Below are 18065 nucleotides of genomic sequence, written 5' to 3' on the forward strand. Positions count from 1 at the left end.
CTTAAAGGGGCCATTAGGGGATTGGACTAGATGATCTTCTGAGGTTCCTTCCAACTCTAATAATCTATGATTCTAAGTAATCTGGTATCATTACAGGGCAGCATATGGTCCTGGTGTTTGCTGATATTCAAACAACACCAGTTTTTTATCTTGCTGTGTTATCCTCAGGAGAGTGATATTGTTCATGGTAACCTGGTTGAAATCCAGGAATTTAATTAAGGGAACAGAGGTGGCTGTTCCTATGGGGCTGTATGCCTGTAGCTGAAAAGAAATCCTTCCCTGCACTTAGCCAGGGGGAGGGGACATATGGCACTGAGCTGTTCACATTTGCCTAGCAGGGATCTTCCCTGATACCAGCCACACAGTGGGCAGAGGGGTACAGTGATCATCCCAGATAATTTTATGAGGGTGTGGGGTTAGTTTGGTTTCTGCTGCTGCACATTAACATGAAAACTGCAGCACTCAATGGGTTTTCCTTGGTATGAGAAAGGAGGGCGCTGCTTTCATGAAGGTTGCAGAAGCCAAAAGACAATAGCTTATCATGGCCGCATGTGTCAAGGTTCCTTCCCCACTCTGAACTTTAGGGTACAGATGTGGGGACCTGCATGGACACTTCTAAGCTTAATTACTAGCTTAGATCTGGTATCACTGCCACCATCCAGAATTTTCAGTGTCTGGATCACTCCCTTTCCCTCCAAAACCTTCCTCTCCCTGGGTAGCCTTGAGGGACTTCACCAATTCCCTGGTGAACACAGATCCAAGCCCCTTGGATCTTAAAACAAGGAGAAATTAACCATCCCCCCTCCTTTCTCCCACCAATCTCCGGTGAGTCCAGATCCAATCCCCTTGGATCTAAAAACAAGGAAAACTCAATCAGGTATTAAAAAAAAGGCTTTTAATTAAAGAAAAGAAAGGTAAAAGAAAACCCTCTGGGAGAGATTAGCATACTAGCTACTCTCACAGACAACAGTTTCAAAACACAGAGGATGTTCCACTGGGCACAAATTTAGCTACACAAAAAAAATACCCAATTTGATTCTACCTCTAATTGCATAAGAAAGGTTACAAAGAAATAAACATAAACCTATTTATTCCTTTCTAAAACTTACTACTCTGATAAAGGCTGGTTCCTTGATCTTTTTCACTCCGGCTGAAACTGAAACTCTAAACAAAGGAAAAACTTCCCTCCTTCCTTTTGAAACATCTTGTTCCCCCATTGGTTCCTGTGGTCAGATGTTAGCTAGGGTAGGTGAACTTTTTAACCCTTTACAGGTAAAAGAGGCATTAACCCTTAACCATCTGTTTATGACAGTGTGCAAGCTGAATTCTGTTGCCCGGACCTACATCTGTGAGCTCTAACAGCAAAGCCATAGGCACTCAATATTAAGATGCAAAATGCGACCTTGTACCGAAATCACATGTGCTATGTAATGTGAATAGTGTTGCTCACCATGAAAGAGTATATACATTGTTCTGTAAAATGTATCTTTTTAAATGCTTCTTTCCCTTTTTTCCCTCCCACAGCTGCAAATTTTTCAAGCCTCCCTCCTCCGTCCCAAAGTCTATCTCAGATTAGGTGGCAAAAAAAATGCACACGAGATGAAATGTTCTCTGAGATCATGCTGTTAATCTGCAGTGAAAGAGCTCATTTGAATGAGTGGAAGGACACAGTATAACAGTACGGGAAAGAGGCCAATGAATGTGAGGACAGGAGGGATGCTCGAGATGAGAGGTGTCAGCAGGAAGATCAGAGGAGGCAAGATGCAATGCTGCAGCTACTGCAGGATCAAATGAACATGCTCTGGAGTCTGGTGGAGCTTCAGCAACGGCAGCAGGATCACAGAGTGCCCCTGCAGCCCCTGTATAACTGCCCTCCCCCCTCTCCAAGTTCCATAGCCTCCTCACCCAGACGCCCAAGAAAGTGGGGTTGGGGGCGGGGAGAGGAGTCTCTGTGCACCCTGCCACTCCACCCCAGTGGACAGCCCAAGCAAAAGGCTATCATTCAACAAGTTTTGAAGTGGCCTTTTCCTTCCTTCCCTCCTTCCTTCCTCCCACACCCCACCTGGGCTACCTTGTCAGTTCTCTCCCTATTGTTATAATCAATTAATAAAGAATACATGGTTTTTAAATTATAGTGACATTATTTCCTTTGAAAGCAAGCTGTGATCGAAGGGGGGAGGGTGGGTGGCTTACAGGGAATGAGTCAATCAAGGCAGGTTTTCATCAAGAAGAAACAAACAGAACTCTCACACTGTAGCCTGTCCAGTCATGAAAGTGGTTTTCAAAGCTTCTCTGATGCACAGCACTTCTTGGTGTGCTCTTCTAATAGCCCTGGTGTCTGGCTGCACATAATCAGCAGCCAGGTGATTTGCCTTAATCTCCCACCTGCCATAAATGTCTCCCCTTACTCTCACAGAGATTGTGGAGCACACAGCAAGCAGCAATAACAATGAGGACATTGGTTTGGCTGAGGTCTGAGCGAGTCAGTAAAGTGCGCCAGCAACCCTTTAAACATCCAAATGCACATTCTACCACCATTCTGCACTTGCTCAGCCTGTATTTGAACAGCTCCTGACTACTGTCCAGGCTGCCTGTGTATGGCTTCTTGAGCTATGGCATTAAGGGATAGGCTGGGTCCCCATGGATAACTATAGCCATTTCAACATCCCTCATGGTTATTTTCTGGTCTGGGAAGTAAATCCCTTGCTGCAGCCATTTAAACAGATTAGTGTTCCTGAAGACACAAGCATCATGAACCTTTCCTGTGGGAAGGAGGGATAGCTCAGTGGTTTGAGCATTTGCCTGCTTAAACCCAAGGTTGTGAGCTCAAATCCTTGAGGGGGCCATTTAGGGACCTAGGGCAAAAGTCTGTCTGGGGATTGGTCCTGCTTTGAGCAGGCGGTTGTACTAGATGATCTCCTGAGGTCCCTTCCATCCCTGATATTCTATGATCCCACATTCATGTTGATGAAACATCCCTTGTGATCCACCAGTACCCTTTGCAGTTTATGTACTGGCTGCTCTGGTGCCAAGATAGGGATATGGTTTCCATCTATTGCCCCACCACAGTTAGGGCACCCCATTGCAGCTAAGCCATCGAATATGACCTGCACATTTCCCAGAGTCACTACCTTTGATAGCAGAAACTCAGTGATTGCTTTGGCTACTTGCATCACAGTAGATTTGCCCATTCCAAATTGACTACGGACTGACCGGTAGCTGTCTGGCATTGCAAGCTTTCACAGGGCTATCACCACTCACTTCTCAACTGTGACGGCTGCTCTCATTTTGGTGTCTTTGTGCTTCAGGGCAGGGGAAAGCAAGTCACAAAGTTCCATGAAAATGGCCCTATGCATACAAAAGTTTTGCAGCCACTGTGAATCATCCCACACGTGCAACACTACGCAGTCCCATGAGTCTGTGCTTGTTTCCCAGGCCCAGAATTGGCATTCTACGGCATAAATCTGCCCCATTAACACCATGATCTCCAAAGCGCCGGGGCCCATGGTTTGAGAGAATTCTGTGTCCATGTCCTCATCACTCTCATGCCATCTCCTCCTCGCCTGGTTTTCCAGGTTCTGGTTTAGCATAAATTGCATGATAACATGTGAGGTGTTTACAATGTTCATGGCTACTGCGTTGAGCTGAGTGGGCTCCATGGTTTCCATGGTATGGCATCTGCACAGGTAACCCAGGAAAAAAGGCAAGAAATGGTTGTCTGCCGTTTTTCATGGAGGGAGGGAGGGGGAGGGGGCCTGATGACATGTACCCAGAACCACCCACAACAATGTTTTTTGCCTCATCAGGTATTGGCATCTCAATCCAGAATTTCAATGGGCAGGGGAGACTGTGGGAACTATGGGATAGCTACCAACAGTGCAATGCTCCAGAAGTCGATTCTAGCCTCGGTACTATGGATGCACACCGTCAAATTAATGTGCTTAGTGTGGCTGCATGCACTCAACTTTATACAATCTGTTTCCAAAAATCGATTTCTGTAAAATCGGAGTAATCCTGCAGTATAGACATACCCCTGGATAGAAAAGCTTGTGTTGCCCGAGACTGTTGATTCCAGGGAGCTCAGTTACAGCAGGCACAGACAAGACTGCTTCACGCTAAAGGCAACTAATGATGAGTTGCCTCACAGGCCTGTGTACCACTGGGGAGCATGGCCAAGGGATCTCATATAGAAGCTAAAATTGTCCTCTCAGTGGTATATCTGAAACATGGTAACTGGGAGTTATGCTATCTGTCTTTCCTTGGATGATTTCCCCATAAGGGACAGTGTACCAGTAAAATACAGTGTTCATCTCTCTGAAAGAGCACAAGTGAATGTGGTCCTCTGACTGTAGTTCATATAGAAATGTGTCAAGTAATTATGTAAACAAGATAATTGAAGCAAATTGTGAAAGCAGTGCGTGAGAGTTAGCCATACAACTGTCATTAGCATCTGAGTTGCACAATAAAATACCATGTGACACTTCTGTAATGCTTGGGCACATGTTTAACTTATGATCTTAGTTAATGTAAAAATTTAACTACATAAGAAATTTAATTTGCATACTGTAAAACTGAGACAAGAGGCCTTTAATCTTTTTAATACACTGTATTAATTTGTCTGCCAAAGCTCCTCAGTCCTTTTGGGTGCATGCAGCCTGGAACCAGTATTTTTAGCAATAGCCAGAAGCATGGCTAGTTAACTCCATGACATACTCTAAAATGGCCACCGATAAAATTCAGGGAAACGCTTTTGTGTAGAACTCAATTGTCATTTAGAGTTGTTTGCTGAATTTCCAGTAGAAGAGGGACTTGAAGTCAGAGTTGCAGGGAGATTGAATGTAACGCAAATGGTATATGTCAATTTAATGAGTCTTTTAGAGCTTTCCATCCTGTCCTCTCATCCTTCTCCACCATGTCAAAACAGTAAGACTAAGATTTATGCTACTGTTTTAACTCTTGTATGTCTAAAAGGACTCCAAATTGATGTTGTAGCACACAGAAAGGAAAAGACATTATGATGGCACTTTGTTGAGCTGCCAGTCTCCTTAACTACTAATTAACCTGTTATAAATCTAGAAAATAAAACTGATTACTTAAATGAAATGATAGTGTACCGAGAAATGTAGTTGTAAAGAGTATCCCCTTAAACCTGTTGTGAAGCTTCTAGCACCACAGGAAGTAGAATCCAATTTTGGTTTATTTTTAAACTTATATTTCCACTACTAATCAGCAACTTTACCCTTTCAAGAGATGGATTTGTTTGTTAAATGCCATTGGTCGAGATTATGTACTTTGGCAGCTACTATTTCTTCCAAATGCACCTACGATCTAATTGCATTCAGCAATCAATGTTAATGGACAGTGGCAGTGATGTGCCCGTAGAAAAATTAAATCTAAAAATGGTCCCAAAAATAAAGTAGGCAAAATGAACAATTTGTGAATGGTGCAATCTAAATGGAAAAGAGAGTTGGAAGGAATATCCAGGCACAGAAGCACTTGCTATGGAAACCTTTGAACAGAACTTTATTGCACATATAGAAACCTCTCCTTGTGCTCCTAAGCTTTCCTGAGCAGGACTGTCTTCTCTTCTGAACTTTGCTTTGGGCTTCTTTGATTGTCCAGCACTTTACCCAGTAAAGGAAGAAAAGTGCTACAGCCATGTTGAAGAGCCCAGTCATCTTTTCAGACCCTATCCCCTGGGTCTCCCACTTTTCTCCTTAGTTTTCAGCTGGAAGGCAGTCTCAGGGAGTTGAGAAGAATCCCCTGAAATGCTTCACTTACATCCATTATCTTTTGGAGAAAGTACCTCCATATTCAAGATGTTTTTCTCCTTTCTACACTCTAAATTGTGAGCTGAGTTTCCTTGCCCATCATTGTTACCATATGTTCATCATAAATCTTTCCGGGGCACAAAACTGCTTGGAGGTTTCCATTTATAATATATTTTCCCACTTGCTGCTCTTTCCCAAATCAATTTTGTACACCCTCTTCAGCTGTTCTCTGAAGGGAAAACTAGATTCTGAAAGTCAAGGACCACCTGAAAAATCAAATGAAAAATTTAATTAAATTGGGGCAGGATTGGATATTGTGCCAGGTTTTATCTGGGTCCAAAGGCCTCCAGTCCTTAGTTTCCTAGTTAACTATTGGGGATTTAAAAACCAGAATGCAAATGCTCATTGAAGGCAACCCTGTTGCTGGCTTGGATCTCTCTATTTTAGGATTTTATAATGCAGCCAGCCCTGGAAAGGTAGGACTAGGGAATGGAGAATTGGCAGTGGAATGAGATTCAGGAAAGTGCAACTGTGCAAGAACCTCCTATGGATTCTTCATTTTTCCACACTGATTTATTTTTCTTCAACTGATAACATGTATAATTGACCTAATGTGGGTTATTGTTGTTGCTGCCATGTTTGTTGAATGAGGCCTATAATTATTCTGCAAACGTCTAAAAATAAGAACGGATGATCATCATATTTTTAACATTCTGTGTTTCTTTTGTGTGTAATATTTATTGCCAAAAGTAGAGAATCAGAACAATAGCTTTCTGGAAGACCCCCTACTACTCTCTAGGTAGCAAAATATATTCAATATAGATGCAGTGATTGCTATTAAAAAGTCAGAATTTATCCCCCATCCCAAGATCCCCTTCGGATTGAGAGTCTGAGCTGCAACCTCCATACTGCTACTTTTAGCATGCTAGCTTGTGTCTCACTGGCACAAATCTGATTATCTAGGCTGGGAGTATCACTTCTAGCTGCAGTGTAGAAGGTACCCTCAAGGGCTGTACTGGGGTGGAGGGATCAAGGGCTCTACTGGAGGCAGTGTGGACAGAATTCAGATTAAAATGAAAATGACTGAATATAGTATCTACTACTACTGAATTATTTACTGGGTGAGACGTGATAGGAATGGCATGGTCTCTAATAGCTCTTAGTCTAATGCAGAGGTTCTCACAACATGTTTTTGGTGGCCTCACAGCGTGGCCACTAACTCTTGCTGATGGCCGCTCTGAGAATTTTTCCTAAAATACTTAATTATCTTTAGGAAAAACAAATAAATATACACATACACATGTCCAGATCATTGTGGTTTATTTATGTAGGGGTTTCTTTGCAGACTCAGTAATACAAATAATGTACAGTTGTCTCTATTCTTTATTGGACATAAACAGAATAGAAACAAAATTAAGGAGCTTTGCATGTTTAAGTTTTTTTTTTTTAATTTAGATTGTTAGTTAGTAAATCTGCTACTCTGAAAAGTGATATTTGTAAATTTGTTAATATCACTTTTCACAGCAGACATACTCAGCCCTGGCATGCTGGGGGACAAATTAAGCCCTGGATGAGGAAGTGGGTAAAGAGTCGGGGGGGCAGGGACAATGGGGGTCTGTAGGAGGCAGGGGTGGTTGAGGATGAGTCCAAAACTCTGTGACTGGGGACAGAGCCTTCTGCTGCTTGGCCAGAGCCTGCCACCCACCACCCCAGGGTGGAAGCCTGAAGCCTGAGCCACCCCGGGGAAGGTGGGGAACTCACACTGGTTGCTTGCTCCTACAGTGTTTGTGACTCCGGAAGGAGGTAGGGATCAGCCCTTGCAGGCAGTCCTGGGGGGGAGCTCCTGCTTTACTGGCTCACCCTCCTCCCAGTCACAGTCCAGGAGGTTGTGGACACAGGAAAAGCCTCTGGTAGTCACATGCGAGAAATGCTGGTAATGTATATAATACATCACGTATGGCTAAGCATTCCAAGTATCTGTCTTCCCTGTTGAGACCATCATTGATTGCCTTCTGTAGATCAATTTTCCCATGCCATGCCTAACAGGGTCCACCTGATTGCCTTGATTCCAGTATCTCTGACATGATCTGCTGCATCTCTAGGGTCCATTATGAGCTCATTATTTTAGGTGCTGGGCCAGATTCTGTGGTCACAGTGCATGAGCAAACAAAGTGTCAGGGTTGGCGCTATGCTGCACCAAATCCCACCATGTCTGCCTACTGTTGTCCATTTTCTTTGGTTGTGGTTGCTTAATACAAAGTCAATAATGCCACTGTTGTGAAACATGCAGAGGTCTGCCATTTTTGATGCTGAAGTATTTGCTGATATTAATATTTAATCTCAAATAGCTGCATTACGAACCAGATCCAAGCCACAGAGAAGTCATCTTGTAAGGCCTGATAGAACATTTGTGTCATAAACAGATAAGAAAAGTTAATAGCACAGAAGTACTTTATATCTCTTTGCATAGAAGGGGTTAACAAGAACAGTGAGCCTGGCTGTCACCTGACCAGAGGACCAATCAGAGGACAGGATACTTTCAAATTTTGAGGGAGGGAAGTTTTTGTGCTGTGCTGTTAGTTTTGGTTGTTGTTCACTCTGGGGGCTCAGAGTGACCAGACGTGCAACCACGTTTCTCTCCAATCTCCCTGATACAGGCTCTTATAGATTCAGAATAGTGAGTACTAGATAGATAAAGCGAGTTAGGCATATGTTTGTTTTCTTTATTTGCAAATGTGTATTTGGTTGGAAGAAGTTCAAATGTGTATTTGGCTGAGAGGAGTTCAAATTGGTATTTTGCTGAAAAGATTCTAATTTGTACTTGTATACTTAGACTGGGAGGGTATTCCCAGTGTCTATAGCTGAAAGACCCTGTAACATATTCCATTTTAAATTTACAAAGCTAATTTTTACTGTTTTTTCTCTCTTTAATTAAAACTTTTCTTGTTTAAGAACCTAATTTTTTTTTATTCTGGTGAGACCCCAGGGGACTGGGTCTGGATTCACCAGGGAATTGGTGGGGAGAAAGGAGGGAAGAGGGAGAGAGAGGCTGATTTCTCTCTGTGTCAGGATTACTGTCTCTCTCAGGGAGAATCTGAGAGGGGAGGAGAGAAGGAGAGGGGAAGGTGCATTTTCCTCTCTGTTTCAGGATTCAAGGGGTTTGAATCACAGTGGTCTTCCAGGGTAACCCAGGGAGGGGAAGTCTGGGAGAGGCAACGGTGAAGGAAAGGGTTTACTTTCCTTGTGTCAAGATCCAGAGGGACTGGGTCTTGGGGGTCCCCGGGCAAGGTTTTGGGGGGACCAGAGTGTACCAGGCACTGGAATTCCTGGTTGGTGGCAACGCTACAGGTTCTAAGCTGGTAATTGAGCTTAGAGGAATTCATTCTGGTACCCCATCTTTTGGACGCTAAGGTTCAGAGTGGGGAATTATACCATGACAATTTGTTTGCTCATTGGCTTGAGCTACTGTGACTATATTATATATACTTTGCATTGCCTAACTATACAGAGGCGAGTGTGTTTTAGCTGGCTCTGCTAACTCTTCAAAACTTTTAATGATGTAGGTCCTTGTTATATCTGAGACTTCCCTCTTGAGCTTTGACCTGATGAATATCTGTGCGCAGTCATCAATCATTGTTTAAGGAACTTCCATTATATCTTAATTCTATATGTTATTGAGCTTCTGCTGTGATGGTCCTAGAATGAGGATCCATCTTCTCCTTGACATTTAATTTCAATTGATTTCTCCCTTCCATTTAACCTAAGCTGCTATTACAGTTTGAACACAGTTGACCTCATCTGAATTACATCCTCCTCCCTTTCATGCTGTCATTTCTTCAGTTATGGGCCTCTTGATTGTTTCTTTTCTTTAACTTTATTTTTGCTATGTTTTATATTTTGATACACGGTAGTCTTCTACTGTAATGATTTAAAATAGTTTCTATTTTAACATGCCCATGTAAGGGGACTATAAGTTCAATAGAGAGGAAAAAAAGTCTTAATTTCAAAATAAAGTATTGCACAAGAGGATTTTGCACAGGACCCAGTCAAATTTTGTGTTTGAGTTTTCAGCCTGGTGAACTGGTGTTCAAGTAAAAAGAGAAACTAGAGCAATGTCATTTATACAAGTTGCTGCACTGTGCAGTTACCTTCTGGAAGGTATTTCTACTGATAATTCAGTGAAAGACATAGAAATCTGATCTGATAAAGCACATATAAAATTTTAAAAACACTTTGGCCATTAATGTGATATCAGAAATAAAACCAGAAAATCAGTACTGGCCAGAGGTATACCCAAGTCAGCAGTTTCATTTTGCAAGTTTTCATGCCAACACCTTCCTTAACTTCAGTCTGCATGAAAGAGATCGAATGTTTTTATCAGTTATTTTTTTTTGTAGCCTCCTAAAGTGTGTTGTGGTAAATGGACCATTAAATTTACCCTAGCTGTAAACTCCTCTGTAACAAAGTGAGTGAAAAGTAATAACAATGACCTGCTACATAAAATTGTTTAAGAAAAGATGTAAGAAGAAGAGAGAATAAATTAATTTAAACAGAAGAGGTTTTATTGATACTACTCAAGAACTGAGTTCAGAATACTACTACCAAACAGGAGAAGAGGACTGGCAATCAATGAACCAAAATTGGTGTGTCGGAAATTAGGCCTATTTGTGAACAAAATAATAAGAGAATGGACTATTCTGCTTTTTGGGGCTTTGCAAGGAAGCAAATTTAAACACAAACTATTTTAATTTCCATGGTTTATGTAAATGTACAGCTTTAATTGTGTAAGCAGGAGGAGGGGCAGTGGTATGCATCTTTACCCATTCTGTAGTAATAAGAGCTGGTTTGTTTTTAAACATCTTACAAACATATAACAGCTGCAGTTTTGAGCTTTATTTTAGTTACAAATGAAATGAGTTATAAGTTCTTAACACCAAGATCACAGAAGGGCAGACTCTTTCTGAAAACGTTTACAATCTCAGTTTTAGACATCATTACAGATGAAGGTGAAAAAAGCAGGGAGGGAGATGGCACAGGGAAGGAAGTTTCAGGTTTGTGTTTCAGATTAATAATGAAACCATGATCATTGTTATTTAGAATCTGTCCCACCTCTTCATTGCCAATCACATTATTTCCTGTCATTCAAAACTGAGACAGAAAAGAATTTATTTTCTAATTGCCTCCTAGATAACATTGTAGCTATAAAAGTATTGTTTGGTTTATTAGGCATACTCACTATGCCCCAATTTATGCCTATGCAGTTGACATATTTCATTAGTTATCTTATTAGTTTCCACACACCTCAAACTGGTCTGATCTATATTATCTCATTTCTTATTCAGCTGCTCATTCTGATCCTGGGATACAGCGTATAGCAAACTCCCACACTCTTTATTATCTTTAAATCTGATCCACGATGACTAAGGATGCATATTTATCATGGCTGTCATTAAAAAGCAATACATTGTGTTAATTTCATTTTTTAAGTGTACATCTTTATGTCTCACCAATATATATGCCTTTTAGCTACAATAGTTTTAATGAGTTCACACAATAATAAAATAAAATAAAATAAAATAATCCAGCTAGTAAAGTGAGAGGGTCTGCAATGGGTAGACAAACCCCACTGGGCCAGAAGGAGTTAAAGGCCAGTACTGTGCATAGGTAGCCCCACCCCTCCAGCCCTAAAAAGCACCCTCCAATTGGAGAAGGGATTGAAAAGGAAGCAACACATCTCAGAAGGAGGCTGTGGAAGAGGATAGCCCTACCTTGAAGGCTCTGACAAGGATGCCAGAGAAGCCTCCCTGAGTGAACAGTGTATGCTGAGCCTGGTTGGGGCTCACGGTTTGGTCAAATTTCTTTTCCTTTTCACCATATTTTGGACTGGAAGCTGGGTGAGAAAAGTAGCAGTAAGAAGTGACCCAGGGAGGGTAAGTCAGAGAGTACATTTGGGTCCCAGACACTGTTGACCCTCCTAGGGCCAAGGGTCAGAGCCTGGTGGAGTGGGCAGGCCTAGGCTCCCCTACCACTGCCCCCACTTCAGGAGGGAACCAAACCATCTGCCCAGCTTTCCATACTTCTGATTAAAGGAGGATCAGGTCTACAAGACTTACCCATTGTTAGTAGACACTGCATGCACTAACCATTAGGCCATCTAACCCACCCTGCTACTGGATCCCTTAGAGATCAGTACTTTAGTTACTCCAAATGAGTGCCTGATTTCTAGTAAGTTACCCTGACTGCTGTTTCATGTGCTGCTTGCTGGGTAATAATATAAGAAGACTCTATATATCTAAAAATAAACTGGTTCTTTATTAAGGGGAAAATTTACAGATGTGCTGCAATTGTAGCTAGTATTCTAATCATGTAGACACAGACTGACTTCCTTGTGCCTCCTCCAAACTTTTCCTTCCTGTATTCCTCCTTTCAAGTTCCATGAAGGTTGCTGAAATATCTAAGTGTCTTTTCTCAGAACTGACCATGCTATCATATCCCATGTTCCTTTACATGTGAAGCTACTCCTTAGCCCTTTCTTTTCCTTTATTTACTTTTCAGTACTTTCCCCTTAAGTTTTCACCCAAATTAAGGGCCAGATTCCACCAACCTAACTCATGTAAAGTAGTACCTTATTCCACCCATACTCCCCTTGATTTCAATGGAGTAAAATAATACTCATCCTGAAGTAAAAGTGACACAATCTGACCCTAAAATTATTATAAGTTTTCTGGAATTCTTTCCAGTTAGAATAACATTTGTTTACATCTATACCCAGGTTTCTTTTTGTCCTTGTACTCTTTCATGCATTTGTGTACAGAAGCTTTTCCCCCTATTTTGTGATTTTATTTTTATATGAACATTTTCTCCTGGTTTTCTCCTCTGTTCTTTATGCAATGTGAGATACATGTGACAGTATTAGAATAGAGTTGACTCACATAGGGGTTACGGTAGAACCAGGAGAAAATGATCATCTGGATTAAAGGTATAACACACTGAATCAGCCTTTGACAGAAATAGACGTTATAAAGTATATCAGAAAGGTGTTTAAAAGAAGCTTTCTAATCATTACTCCATATCACATGTGAGTAAAAGGAGGAAACATGGAGGATGCACAGCTTTTTGAAAAATAGCATATTCATGTACTTCATTATATTGGAATAATTTGTAAAGAAATTCAATTATCCTTAAAATCCTTCCCTGCTGTCACAAGCTGACAGGGTACAAATGAAAATTGGAACACTGTTTGTTCATTCATTTTCCCCTAAGAAAGAAATGCCCTGAAGGGGAAGACATTGAGAAATTGATCTGTAAGAGTCTGAAACCACTATAACAACAGAGTAATCTATATGAAAAAGAAATAATTACTACAGGAGAAAGGTACTGGATTTAAAATGACTAGAAATAGAGAATATTAAATATATAATGGTTATTTTAACCATCTTTTAAAGGAATTACTGAGCTAAAAAGCTGAGCTATTGTTGTACCTATTCACTACAGAAGTCGTTAAAATTAACACCAAAGTATGATGTATGATTTGTGGAAATTGGAAGAAATCTGAGCACAGTGACTGACCATAACAAACTTTGTACATGTGTGCCGACAGCTTCCAAATCATTTCGCAGCTGGACATGACCTGGTGGGTCATACAGATTAAAAGGAGACCGCCAATCAGATTCTATCCTGCTCCTTGGTATCTAGACTTGTATGAATGAAGTAAACTCTGGTATATTTTTACCCTTTCATGCCAAGACGTACCCTAGACAGATGCTGCAAGCTGGTGTCATCAGCCAATTATAACAGTTAGTGCAGCCCTACTCTATTAGATGATATTTTGAGAGGTTGGGCCTTGACTGATTCTATGGAAAATAAACCCTGAGTATAGGAACACCTTTATATAATGTCCTTGTGTACAATAGGGAGAAAACCAATATAAAGGAATAGTTTACATGAGCATAATTATCTCATTGCCTAATAAACAACAAGATAATTGCCTGGGCTATTTAGACATTAAGGTCAAGGCTAATATCTGATTGACCACCAGAAAGATGCACTCCTAGTTACTCTGTGCTCTCATTGCTATAATAGGGGAAAAGACAATTTTGCTAATTCCCCCCTACTACCTGGTTAGTGAATGATATTCAGGCAAACTTCAGCCCACCGGCTAATCATTTCTGCATTCTTATCCTTTTCTTGGGGGTTAAGTGGGATCAGCCCTGAAATGTGCTACAACCATAAGCAAATCTAACTCAATACTGGGCTGTCCTCCAGTCTTCCAGTTCCTGCCTTTTCCTCTGGGCTTCGTTCTCAAGCAGTCTCTGATTTGTGTTCTTCCCCAGTGGTTGCTCCTGTTATCAAGCCCATCTCTCTGCAAGTGAAGCTCCCTTCAAGCAGAAGTCCATCCTCTTTCCTGCCCAGACAGGGTCTTTCCTTTTATTCCCTCTTCACGCTTGGCATTGGCTGCAGGTGTAGCAGGATGTAGCTACCTGGGCCCATAGGCTCTCCTTAAGCCCTGCTTTGCTGGTGTGGGGCCTCTCTGCCTCACACAATCTATTTTCTCCATGTTTTAACATCATATTTTTATTTGTTTTAGTTTAGTAGAAAATCTCTTGCTGAACCAAATATTCAAATCTAATATTAAATTACTTGTAATGATCTAAAACTTGAATTTTAAATCTATGTAAGATTGTGGCATAAAAAGTACATACAGCCATCCTGGAAGCACATCAGCCAAATATTTCCAGTTCACTTATCAAATATATCAGTACCATCAGTGGCATGTAAGGCTTAAATCTTCCACAGTGTACATGCAAAAACACTATTCAGGCAACCTATGATGGACACGTCATACTTGGATTCATTTGAATGAATGTGAGTTGTAACTGTGTTTTAGATCTTTTCAAAATGCTTGCACACGTGTGCAAAATGTGGTTCTTTTTAGGCTTCAGCATTGCAATATATGGAAAAAATAAACGCTGTTCTGAATGCTATTTGGTAGTGATTGTGGTCATAGATACATGGACAGAGTTAAGGTTATTTGAATAACCATAAATGTTTATTTCCATATGCTCTAATGTTTGTTTTCCCCCTTTAAGTATAACATTAACTCTGAATTTCCTAACACTGTAATATTTGTGCTTTTTTTTTCAAAACTAACATTTACTAAAATAATATTTCCATAAGTAACTCCTAGATGTTCACGCCTTAATTCAAAGTTAACATAGACTTGCCTAGGAATCACACATTCTCTCCATTGTTGCAAGGTTGCAGGTCCTTGGCAGAAGTAAACTCTCTTGAACTGATCGTGTATAATACAACAATAAGCAATTCCTAACAAGGAGGAACTGGAGCTATCAGGAACAGTGTGAAAAGTAGACAGGGCTGGTTCAGCATGGGAGAAAGTCAGGGGAAGGCTAGAACTATGGATTAAGTGTCACCCCTTAGTAACAGCCATCTTCACTGTCCCCGGTACTGCCAATCACAAGCATTCATAAATTGAACTATGCATCCAAAATCACAAGTTTTTTTTTAAATCATAATTTTTAATCCAAATTTTTTATTCTTTTTATTTTCCCTCAGGTTTTCCTGTCTTTAAGTTCACATTTCCAAATGTTTCTCAGCAACCACCAGGACTAGCCACTGACTTTTAATTAAATGAAGCCTGAGATTCTCATGTATTCATATGACTCCATGAGCTGAGACTTTAAGAAAAACACCAAACACCACCAAACTTGTGACTGGGATGAAATTCAATAAGGACAAATGCAAAGTACTCAGCTTAGGAAGGAACAACCATTTGCACATATACAACTGCCTAGGAAGGAATTCTGCAGAGAGGGATCTGGAGATCATAGGGGATCACAAGCTAAATTTGAATGAACAATGTAATACTAGTTAAAAAACAAACAAATAAACATAATTCTGGGATGTATTAGCAGCAATATTGTAAGCAATACATGAAAAGTAAATCTTCTGCTCTACTCCATGCTGATTAGGACTCAGCTAGAGTGTTGTGTCCAGTTCTGGGCACTACATTTCAGGAAAAATGCAGGCAAATTAGTGAAAGTCCAGAGAAGAGCAACAAAAATGATTAAAGGTCTAGACAACATGACCTATGAGGGAAGATTAGGGGGGAAGGGTTTGTTTCGTCTACAGAAGAGAAGACTGAAGGGGGTCATGATAACAGTTTTTAAGTACATAAAAGGTTGTTACAAGGATGAGGGAGAAAAATTCTTCTTGTCCTCTGAGGATAGGACAAGAAGCAATGGGTTTAAATTGAAGAAAGGGTGGTTTAGGTTGGACATTAGGTAAAGCTTCCTTTCAGGGTGATTAGGTACTGGAATAAATTGCCCATGGAGGTTGTGGAATCTCCATCATTGGAGATCTTTAAGAGCAGGTTAGACAAACACTGTCAGGGATGGTCTAGATAATACTTAGTCCTTCCGTGAGTGGAGGGGGCTGGATTAGATGACCTCTCTAGGTCCCTTCCAGTCCTACATTTCTGTGATTCTATTATTAAATCATGAGAGTTGGCAACATAGTGTTCCTGTGAACCAGGTAATAATGTTGCATTCCATCTGTAGAACCACTGAATGACCACAGGTGCAAAGTGTTCACTTGCTCCAGCTGGACTGAGATTGGCCCGATATATAATTTACATATTGTGAAAGGAAATTAAACTGTAAGAGACAATTGTTAAAATTATGGCAGAGGAAGATATGAGACATATGTTTTATTGGCTAACTCTTTCAAGCAGAAAATCCATTTAGAAACTATCAAACAGATGTTCTGATTTTGAACATGTATTGAATGAGCTGTATCAGGCTATTGGATACAGAGTATGGAAACTGCCTGCATATATTCCAGAGACACATTCATCAATTCTATTAGGGAGCTTGGAAGAGAATGTACTTATATAGATCCATGGTATTTGATACTGGCTTGTACTTTGGAAGGACTTGAACAAAGAAGAATGGCATAAGAACAACGTGGTACACTTGTGAAGAAAGAAGGATCCTCCTGGTTAGCCAGGCATTATAAATTTAAGGGAGAGCCAGGAACCTGGAGAGGTTTGCAGAAAGAGATTTCAGTTAAATGCTGCCACAGAGATAAGTGCATAGGCAGTTGGACTCCTATTTTGGACAAAGATACAAGCTTTAGTCCAATGTTGGGAGTTTTGAGCGCTAAGCAATTTAAATGATTGGGCCTCAAGCTATAAAGAGAGGCTCTCTCATGTGGTTTTTCACTCATCAGCTTCTCATGTTTTAGACTTTGATCTCTCCATGAGTAGCAGGGTGTCTTTAAATGTGTGGGGCAGATCCTCAGCTGCTGTAAATAGTCTATCATAGCTCTACAATGGAGCTACAACTATTTACAGCAGTTGAAGCTCAGAAAGTTCATTTTGAATTTTGCAACTATCACATAAGGAGGAGAAGACAGTGCTTCCCATTATGCATATGTGATAGCCAATAATAGTGATTTAAAAATGCAGCTGGATATCTAATGTACAATTACAAAGGGCCATGTTTTCAAAACCTTCCCCATGTTGGTGAGCACTTACATCAGTATCATAGAATATTGAGGGTGGAAGGGACCTCAGGAGGTATCTAGTCTAACCCTCTGCTCAAAGCAGGACCAATCCCCAGGCAGATCTTTACCCCAGTTCCCTAAATGCCCCCTTTAAGGCTTGAGCTTACAACCTTGAGGTGCTCAAACCACTGGGCTATCCCTCCCCCCAATAGCTGTGTTTATTCCTATTCTGTTAAGCATATGAGAACTAATGGGAGTAAAAGTTCCACAACTGGACTCATAGTTTGGAAACACTAAGGGATGATAATAGTGTAGACAGTGCATTCACATGCAAAAGAAAACTTGAAAGTCCTTTGAATGCAGAGAGTTTATTCAGAAGTTTTTGAATATGCAAGTCAAGGTATTTTTGGCACTCTGGATATATTTGTTTCACAATATCCCATCTAGCATCTCTGAGTTCCACTTGGGAGAAGAAAGTAAATGTTGTGCTTTTTGTTAACAACATTTATAGATGTCATTTTAAAGGGCCCTTACATGTTGTATTACAGTAACTGACAATAAATTTGTAATGACCTTGCCCTGTAAATCGGGGGTTTGGATATAAAAAGGCGTGATCACAATTATTTTATCTAAACAGGAAGGAGGCTCATCATAAAATATGACTCAGCATACATAGCTGTGCTAAATATGTATTAAATACAGTTACTTTCTTGCCACCAAACAAGAAAGACAACCCTGATATGCCAAATCTCTCAGCAAAAAGTGGCAGTA

The sequence above is a fragment of the Gopherus evgoodei genome, chromosome 2, assembly GCF_007399415.2.
Source record: "Gopherus evgoodei ecotype Sinaloan lineage chromosome 2, rGopEvg1_v1.p, whole genome shotgun sequence".
Lineage (NCBI taxonomy): Eukaryota > Metazoa > Chordata > Testudines > Testudinidae > Gopherus > Gopherus evgoodei.